Below are 10203 nucleotides of genomic sequence, written 5' to 3' on the forward strand. Positions count from 1 at the left end.
TGGTTCCATCCCCACTTCCCCCGGTGACCATGTCCAAGTGTCCTTGAGCAAGATACTGAACCCCTAACTGCTCCTGATGGCCCTGTGACGGACTGGTGACCCGTCCAGGGTGAACCCCACCTCTCACCCAATGTCAGCTGGGATAGGCTCCACCCCCGTGACTCTTAAAAGATAAGTGGTACAGAAGATGGACCGAGGGGTGGAGGAATGGAGGGATGGAGAGAGGAATGGGTATACCACAGTGAACACCAAGAAATATCTGTTTTCTCTTTAATCAGTGTGACCGTTAATTTTACCAGTTGTTTCAAATTTTTTTTAAAAAGACAAAGGCAATCAGTCCCAAAGATGGGGTACCACCCTTTCAAGAAAACAGTAAATAAATACCACACACGTTGCTTTAATTCAAATTGTAGAAACTTTCACCATAAAACTATTGTGCTGACTAATTAGAAAAAAATAATCCAGAGTCCAACTCCCACCACGTCTTAAAACCCTCAACAGGGGAGGTTAGTTTCCTCCGCACGTCTAGATCATTCCATCTTTTGACCTCCTCTGCTTCTTCTTCTGGTTCTTTTCTTCTGGGCCACAGCAGCACCCGTACAGCAGAGCAAAGACAACCAGAGATACGGTTCCCAGTATAAACACCGCTATGACCACCAGGCCACCCAGAGCCCACGGCTCCTGATGCAGTCGGTGCAGGAACCACTCCACCCAGTCCTCGGGTGAGGGTTTGGACTGCTGTGTTTCACTAGACGGGGAGTAGAGAACCAGATGAAGGCTTCAAAGCAGAAATGATCTCAGTCGGACAATGCTATGAATGTGGAGAACATTAGTTACCACTGATAACACTGACTATCTGCTGGATAAACTATCTGCAACAGCGATAAAACACTCAAATCTGCCATGTTTTCATCAGCAGGCTCGATAGAAACCTGCTGGTGTTGAAAGCGATTGCCACCCAGCACATTCTTGCTCTGGAACTCACCTCTCCATGGCCATGATCCCCTAAATGATCCTCTCACGGCTCACTGACTTCTAACAGAGAGAGAGAACAGGCGCTTCATCCAGCTTCGGCCCTGGAACTGTTTCAATACGGCCTGAACGGTAAAGGTTACCGTGTCAGAAACGGTGAGCGTGTAGGAAACGCTCACAAAACCTGCCTGCCAGGTGACTGTCGTTTGCTTTGTGCGTTCACAGAGAAGTAAAACCTGCGGCTCCTGGTTAATGTTTACAGGAAATATTGACTGGGGGAGTCAGGAGAGGGAGCTGGTGATAAGCTGTGCACACACGCATGCAGCGCTGCACTGATCTGGTTCTGATCACTCCTCATTGGAGCAATCGGAATGGGATCCATCCGCCTGTGACTTGACGAACGCGTTCATCATCTGTATCAGACCCGTTGGGGTCGTTGCTGGCCGTCAAAGAAGCGCAGCGCCAAGTTTGACGTCTAGGTCCTGAGGGTCTTGGGCAGCACTTGCCTCGAGTTGGACCCAGGGGCCAAATTTTGCCTGCCAAAAGGAGGATTTGATTCACCAGAATCAATGAATGAAAAAAACAAACAAATAAATCAATAAATAAATAACGGGCCAAATAATGAATAAATAAATAATAATTCACTGTTAATGCTTTTTTTTTTTTTTTGCTTTCCGTGAGCTAGAAATGCTCTTCAAATATGTAGGATCCCTAATATTTGTTTGTTCATAAGTTAAGCAGGCGTCAAAGAGACGCTTTGAGTAGGACAGCGGTTCACAGGCCAAACGCAGTTCTTCTCCTGCGTGTGTTTGAGTTTTGGCCCTCAAAAGGAGAAGATGACAGTGAGATGACAGTCGGTGCTGAGATGGTCGGTGACACCAGCAGAAATAATTCCGGAACCAATGTGACGTCAGAGTGACAGAGCTGAAAGTCAGAGGTAAGTCAGCGGCGTTTTGTGGCATGAAGGGGAAATGACATCGCGTGATGATGGATGACTTTGTTGTTTTGTGGCATCACATGATCCAACACGGCAACATGAACGAACCTTCATTACCTCCGCTCTCTCCTCTCACATCAAAGGTTTTAGCAAATATATCAACCTACATACATGAACGCGCCGCTGCATCAGCTCAGGAGCCGCTGCAGGTGTCAGTAACAGCCTCATTCACGACGTGCCTGCGCATTCATGTGTTATTACTTGGTATTATTGGACCCTCAGTTCAGTCTGGCAGGCAGGAAGGATGCTCCTGACGTTTATTGTGTACGTCTTTGCATGCGTGGGTGATTACAGTCAGAGATAAGGTTAAATGTAGGGAGCACAAATACCCATCAGGCTTTGCTTCCTGCCTGTTAGCCTAAATCAAGGGTTAATCTATCCAAGTGTGAAAGAATAACGTGTTCATGAGAACGTTTCATGAACGAGGCCCATTGTATTCATTTATTTGTCAAGGACTCGATTTGCTAAACTGTCCTCACTTGAACAGGAGAGGACGCTCTTTCTTTTTTTTTTTACAGTCAACGAGTTACAAACATGGAACAACAATAAAAGCATTTATACACAAGCGATGTTTCTATGTGGTTTTCTCATTCTTGGTGAATTACTGATGAATATCAACAGCCTCGACCCCTGAACGTGACGGCACGGCTGCTGAAACACTTTGTCTCTTATGGTATCTGTTCATTCTTGTCTCCTCTGCATCCATGAGGGGTTTTGTTCAGCGACACAGAGTTTCATTGTCCCGCGCTGAAATAATGAATCTTGTAGAATCCGTTCACCCTGATTCATGTGGACTCCAATGGCGTTGCTCTCCAGTCTTTGTCCAAGTCGTGGAAACATGTTAGAAACCTGTCCCCTCCTTTTCCATGATGCTTCTCTCTTTTGATGAATTTAACCAAGTACTCATTGAGTCTGAAAAGGAGCTTTTCCATTTTTGGGTCATGTGGCTGTTGATATGCGAGATGGAGGAAGCTTTTCCGCGTTTCAAGTTAGGTGGGCTGTAGAGGTTGGACTCTGGCGGCCTGGTATTTTGGTTTCCCACAGCAGCAGCAGCAGTGGACACAGGACAGGATGATCAAGAAGAGAAACGTGGCTGGGAGGGGAGAAGGGACAAGAGAGGGCAGACAGAAGTCATGGGAGGCGGGTGTCAGTAGGCAGTGGACTTATACATGAAAGGGATATTTTTCTCACAAATAAGTGTCTCGACGTCACAAATATATTTTACCCTTTGCCATGCACACAGAAAGACCCCGTGCTCCAGCCGGGGCTCCACCCACAATCTTCTTGCTGGGGGGCCATGGTGCTGACCACTGCTCCACCGCGCCACTTTAAATGGAGGTGTTGTGGGTGTTTTTGCTCCAGGTGGACGTTATGCTGCAGTCTTGCTGTTGTTAGCAATCGGTTGCTATCAGCTTTGAGCTAAATATATGTGGCTGGCTCTTTCTGCATTTCACAAAGAAGTGATGGAGGAGGGGAAGCACATCCAAGAGGCTCACCAATTTGTGAGTTCCTGGGCACCGAACACTTTTGGTGTAGTGTCACTTTAACAATGGACCATTAAAATGTCGATTTTCTCTGCACAGTTTTCATGTTCTCAGCTGGTCAAATGAAGTGTTGACGACAGAAGTCACTGGATGCGAGCAGTCCTGCCCTTTCAAGCATTTTTAGCGTCATTCAGCTCATTGTTTTGTGTTAACGGCCCAAAATTCATTTTCCCCTCCTTTCAGTTATGAAGCTCTAATCAACCTGTCCAGCACCAGCGACCAGCTAGTGAATATTCAGCCGCGAACCAGAGCTCCCTGCTCCAGGCAGGAGTGCAGCCTGAGCTCTGGACTCCCATTCATAGAGGCCAGACACACGACCCCACCGAGTTTGTGTCTAATGACATATAATCAGACTGAGATAAACACCCTCTTCTTCTCTCTGCTGCATTTGGGAGCTGAGACAAACAGAAACCAGCTGACTGCTGGTTAGCTTAGCACAATAAATAGTAGTGTACTGTGTACTGAGTACTGTGGTTAGCATGCCTCCGTAGTAATCGACTTTCTCTCAAATAGTCCTAGCCTGCATGAAAACAACTCGAGGCTCACAAACCATTTACAGTGTAACAGTTTGAGATTGTGAGAGACTGTAATTTTCGAATCAAGATAAACTGCTGCAACTACTCTGTAGCGTGGGAGGGACTGTGAGATGAAGAGATGACCACCTTCCCGTTCACTACCATTCATTGTGCGAAGCTAACTAGCAGTCAGCAGGTCTCAGTGGGTCTCAGCTCTGTCAGGCAGCACAGATGGGAGAAGGGGATCCATCTTCTTGCCTGGCTCTGCGGAGGATGGACAATAACTGCTGATATACTCCTTTAAGTTAAGGAATAAAACATGGACTCAAATACCTGGTAAGAACTTGTGGAGGAGAGTTGGAATCCTGATGTTTAGAGTGTTGACAAATCAATCTTGGTTGCATCACACTCTCAGGACTCTTCCCATGTTTTCGATCCTTTAAAAATATAAGCTACATCTGTGTCAAACTCACCAACAAACAGGATGAGCACGGCAAAGCCGCCTATCTCCAGGGGATTGGCTTGTGGCAGACCCTGCAGCTTGATCCACACCCTCTGAAGAATATCCATTAATTCCCCCTTGACATCCATGCTGATGGAGGACGCACGCAGAGGTCCAGAGAAAAACCTCTCAGGAATGGAGAAGAAACTCCTTTACCTGAAAAAGACAAATTCAAGATGACACAGAGACAGGAGGAGAGTTCCACTGCCTTGTGGACACATGCTCCGAATGGGAAAGTCAAGTTATTTTCATCCTCAACTCCACCCTTGACTACTGAACCTACTGTGCAATTTCCTACTGCTACCCTTCAATTACCCCCCCAAGCCTGGTAAGTACATGTGCCCGTTATACTTAAATACCCTGTGAGTGTTTCAGATACTCATCTGCACCCACAATCAGCCTACTGATTGACTTCCAGTAGCCTGATGTGTGTGTGTGTGTGTGTGTGCGTGCGTGCGTGCGTGCGTGTGTGTGTGTGTGAACATTTGTATTCACACACACGAGGCACTGTCACCATCCTGCATCTACAGTTTAAATTTAAACAAGGCAGACTATTTCAGGCGTGGCATTTCAAGACCGAGACCTGTCATCATCATTGGTGCATGGGTGTGTGTGTGTGTGTGTGTGTCTGTGTGTGCGTGAGACCACTGAGACCACAGACTGATACTTGACATACTGTGAAGGAGACCACGATGCAATGCGGTGACACTGATTCTGTAAACACACGATGGACATGTGGGCCATAATGATGACCTCAGGTACCAAGTTGAGAAATGAATGTTTCTTATTTTGATTTAATCCAGACAGATAGCTTCATGAGACGAGGGCCCTGGCCCCCGTCCTGACCTGCACCACCATGTTGAAGACCAAAATAAATCAAAATTTACAAAACGTTAGCAAAATTTTAAAGCGAACTCCAAAAATCGTGCGTTCACTGTAAATTTTGTAACCAGGATCTTTTGCTGTGCGACCTCTTGATTCCCTTGATGAATAAAGTTTACCACCACTGGAGCCTCAACGTACCTCAGCAGAGCTTCTACGAGGCTCTAGAAACGCACTGAAGGGATTTGCCACCATTTATACCGAAAAATGTCATTGATGTCTCTGATGTTTTACAACATTGCACAACACATGGCCCCGCCCCTTCATCCAATGTTTGATAGGACATGACTTGTGAAGTGTCACAAAACCTCCCTCACAATCTCTGACTTTGATCTCAGACTTTAATTTCTTCCTTTGATCTCTCTGTTTCTCTGACAATTCATGCCTGACACAACCCGGGTCCGTCTGCCACACGAAGCATGGGCGCGTTTGCTTGTGACAGGTCTGCTTTTGTGTTTGTATTACATGAGGACATCGTCCTCCTTGCATGTGCAATGACAGGAACAAGTGTTTGTGCTGCAGGGGGGCCACAAACACTATCAATACTATAAGACCATGGCCCAGACCAGCAGAGCCAGGATGCATGTCCGGAATGTTCCAGGCATTTCAAAATAAACCGTGACTGTGTCTGAATTAACAAGATTAATATTCATGCTTCGTTATCAGAAGATAATGCAGTAATGTACTTGTGAACTTGAGATCACCCATCCATCCATCATCCATCCCTCCCTCCATCCCTCCATGTTCTCCCTCTTCTCCTGTTGAGGGTGGTGGGGGTGGAGCCTATCCCAGCAGCCTTCCCCCTGGACAGGTCACCAGTCCATGGCAGGGCCAACACATAGAGACAGACAACCATTGGCTCTCCCAGCCACACCTACGGTCAATTTAGAGTCTGGATTAACCTGGTCCCTCTTGATGTCTTTGGACTGTGGAGGAAGCTGGAGTACCAGAGAGAACCCAGCAGGAACAGGGAGAACATGGAGACTCACACAGAAAGACCCCGTGCTCCAGCCGGGGCTCGAACCCAGAACCTTCTAGCTGGGGGCCACAGTGAGGACCACTGCTCCACTGTGCCGCCTAACTTGAGATCACATTGTCTGTAAAATTCTTAACAAACACGGATGCTGTCAGCCTCCGTTCAGATGGCTAAGCAACAGAGAACAATGCTTTTAGATCTCAAACCACTTGATGTTGCTTATGTTTTACATGAAGACAAAGAGATGGCATTGTGTGTGCGTGTGTATGTGTGTGTGTGTGTGTGTATGTGTGTGTGTGTGTGTGTGTGTGTGGTACAGTGTTGCAATGTTTTGGTTTTGAGCTGAAACAAGGCCCTCTAACAGGAAGTACCAACAGTTCTTGACATCACCTCGTATGTCAGAATCCAACCCACGAGATCACTGTTGACTTCAGCCTTGTCTGCACAGACTTGTCTGTAGATGCATGTAAGTACATTCACAGGTACATTCTTGGTTGGCTGGATGTGAAAATCAGAACCACCTGAAGAATGCCTGACCTCTGCTGCTGGGCGTCTGCACTCCAGTGTGTTTGCATCGTGTTGTGCAGCCGGCAGGACGTGAGAGAGCCAAGCAGTGTACAAAAACATGAACAGACCCAAGCGCTTCCTTGAAAGAGGTGTTGCTGCGCCACTCATTCTCTCCTTGAGATGAAGAAGAAGAATAAAGTGCAATTCATCTCAGAAGAATGAAAACAAGCTCTTACCTCTGCAGCGTGGGACTGTCCCCACTTGTTGCTTCTTCTCAGAGAGGAGGAACTCTGCTGTCCTCAAACCTGCCCCACGATGTTTCACGGACCTTGGCCGTGCACCCTCCCCCTCTTCGTGCTCCACTCCCTCGTATTTGCTTCAGTTAGTTCGTGGTGCCTGCTGGTCTCAGGCTCTTCATCTAATTAGCCTGCTCCGGTTCAGACTCAGACCAGGGCTGAATGTTGGGAGGAAACTTGACTCTCAGCAGCTGTACTCGTGCTCCTCCTGTCCTTTCCCTCCACTCTCTCCACTTTCTCAGGGACTTTGTGTGCCTCCTCTCTCTCACTCCAGCTCTCTGCACCACCTACACCCCTTCCCAGATTTCGCCACTGTGTTTACGTTGTCTCTCACTCCCCCTCACCCTCTGTCCCGTCTGTACATCTGAACACTCATTCACTGTTTTTCCTCCTCCTCCCTCTCTCTCTTTTGCCAGAGACCAGCTGTGGCAGGGCCTCTTTTTTGTCCTCAGTCACCGTGGAGACGAGACTCCTTCTAAAAGGAGCAGGGGTGACATATGTGTGCGTCCATCTGCTCTCTGGACAGCTGAGTCCCACGTTTCTCCAAAGCAAGCACCTTTGCATTTGTTCTGTTTTGCAGGGGAGGTGATCCAGGAGACCTCTTCCCTGCGAGCAGAGGTGGGGTCTCCTGCGCTTCAGCGATGGTCTCGCGAAGAACGAGAGAGAGGATAAATCAGACTGTTCCTTTAGTGTTGTTTACTCTCCGGCCTGGTGTGTGTTCTTGAGCGTTCAGTGGAAAAGGGGCTCGCCATGAAGGAGAACTCAGATGAAAGTGGATTGTGTGGTTGTCAACACGCATTAGGAGACATTTGGACTTCCCCAAATGATTCCTATCATCCACAAAGCGCCATTACTCATTTCCTCAAAGCATTATCAGAACACAATGCAGTTAACTGTGTAGAAATGGAGTTGTGTTGAACTCGAGTCTTGAAGCTGTGGGTGTTGGTCAGGGTTCAGTTCATGTCAAAGCTGGAAACGGGAGCGGGTCGCTGATTCATTACCAAAAACCAGTACCTTCATCTCAAAAAGCAGAGTTTTCACTTCAATGAGAATAATCAAGCAGGCTTGATGAAGAGCTGTGGCCGCCGCCTGGTGAGTCACTGGTGCCTTCGTAACGGTTCGTCATCCATCACGCAGCTAAACGCATCCTGACTGTTCTTCCTGAGAAGGGTGGTGCATCCACCTTAACAAAAAGAAAAAGTCTTTTATGAATTGAGAGATAATCGTCATTCATTGAGAGAAACACACCTTTCTTTCTCAAAATGAATTCCCCTGTTTACTGACTGAATGAGATCAAATATATTATTTTCATAACAAATACATATCTCATCAGTTCAGAAAAACTGGATTTTAACAGTGATTTAATGGTGAGTTATTAGACTGAACAAAATAATGAGAACAAGCCAGCTACACGCAGACATTCATGCATATCTGTGACCCTCATCAGTTCCTCCTATTCATAAGTTGCACTCCAACTAGTGTCACCTGATAGAATATTAGAATTGTGCTCTCTGCCACCATCATTTTGATTTCCTTCCTCCTCTGTCGTGTTACTCTTGTTTACCTTCCCTGCAGTACGATCGAGATTCAGGACTCCCGATGTAGCCAACAGACAGCTTGCATGATGATACACCTCCAGTATTTCTTTCTTTCTTTCTTTCGTTCTTTCTTTCTTTCTTGATCTTTTTTTTTTTTTTTTTTTTTTTTACTTTTTTCGGTACCAGGAGGTGTCTTTGACGTCACTGTATCGGTTTTAAAACTCATGTATGCCATCTAGTGACGCAAAGGACAACTACAACTGTTGGGGGGGGGGGGGGGTTAAACATTTATGAGTGGTTACAACTGTTCAGTCCCGCTGTATTGAAATGCTTCCTGATACAAACGACACGACACATTTTACACGATCCAGTGGATTACAAGAAAAACAACAACAATGTAACCCAATCCGAAGAAACCTGGTTCACTTCGAGCTCTTTCGTCGTTTTACTCTAAAAGCAGATACAGCAAACAAGCCAGTTTGAGCACACATCGGTTTGTCACTTTCAACGTCTCAAAACACTCTTGATGTGAACAAAAAGGAATAAGGCGTTCTTAGTCCTTCATCCGTGAACTGTGTCGCTGACTCACTCCAGTGATGGCAAAGGAATGTTGTTGAGTCTTGAGATGTCGGCGGCAGCCCCATTTTTTATTAAATTATAACAAGAATTTTAGAGATTAATTTTTTTATCTCCCATCTTTGCATTTGAGTGAAGACAGACCGAGAAGAAAGTTCAATCACTTTTTATTTGGGTTATTGGAAAAACGTGATCAAAAATGTCAACAAAAATAATCCTGATGATCATTTTTAAACGAGACAGTGAATCATCCCCCTGAATAATGCAGGTACAAACGGAGTAACACTCAGGGTGCTAGAATGTGTCACCATCTAACAGTGAGGAAAACATCTCGCTGCTCCCAAGACAACTTCTTCTGCATGAATTATTGAAGAAACATCGTTGGGGTTTTACCAGTTACTCTCATACTGGGAAATGCTCATTTCTGTTTGGCTCTGAGCAGAAAATGTGATTTATTTCAGATATTCACAGCTCAGCTTCAGCTGCTGCTGTCGCTGGAGGGGAAGAGAAAAGACTGGAGACGCCCACAACAACAGCAGCGACACAATGGGATCACACCGGGATCCGGTTCACCTGGCGGGATCCCTGTCAGCGAGCAGCCCTGAATGCTCTCCTGTCCAATAGCCGGAGAAGTGGAGTGGCATCTCAAGTCTGGCCTGCACCTCCTCTGAACTTTATGACTCTGTTGTGGGTCCACAAAACAGTTGCTGAGCAGGATGCAGATATCGTATTTATTTTACATTAAAAAAGAAGTTGTTGTTTTTCTAATGCTCAATCCTGCTATCCGCCCTTCTTCTGGGATCTGAGTTTTTGGATCGAATCCCAATTCCTCTTGATTCTACAATTTGTATTGATGGTGATGTTATTGATCTGTATTTACATGTTCGTTTATGAATTG

The 10203-nt window shown here is 46.2% G+C and overlaps 1 long non-coding RNA gene across 2 annotated transcripts; it reads right to left on the minus strand.

The window, feature by feature from the left end:
* Positions 1–381: 381 nt before the first annotated feature.
* Positions 382–8888, minus strand: LOC147239213 (uncharacterized). Of its 2 annotated transcripts, none has more exons than XR_015111615.1 (5): positions 8756–8888; positions 7132–8374; positions 4502–4686; positions 986–3062; positions 382–748 (listed from the first exon to the last, which is right to left on the minus strand). It is a non-coding gene; the product is annotated as an uncharacterized LOC147239213 (long non-coding RNA). The 2 variants fall into 2 exon arrangements; XR_015111616.1 differs by having other exon boundaries at positions 7132–8352; positions 8756–8884.
* Between the last annotated feature and the right edge of the window lie 1315 nt (positions 8889–10203).

This window comes from Aulostomus chinensis, chromosome 23, assembly GCF_037954235.1.
Source record: "Aulostomus chinensis isolate RoL2024-O1b breed Wild chromosome 23, RoL_Achi_v1.0, whole genome shotgun sequence".
Taxonomy (NCBI): Eukaryota; Metazoa; Chordata; class Actinopteri; order Syngnathiformes; family Aulostomidae; genus Aulostomus; species Aulostomus chinensis.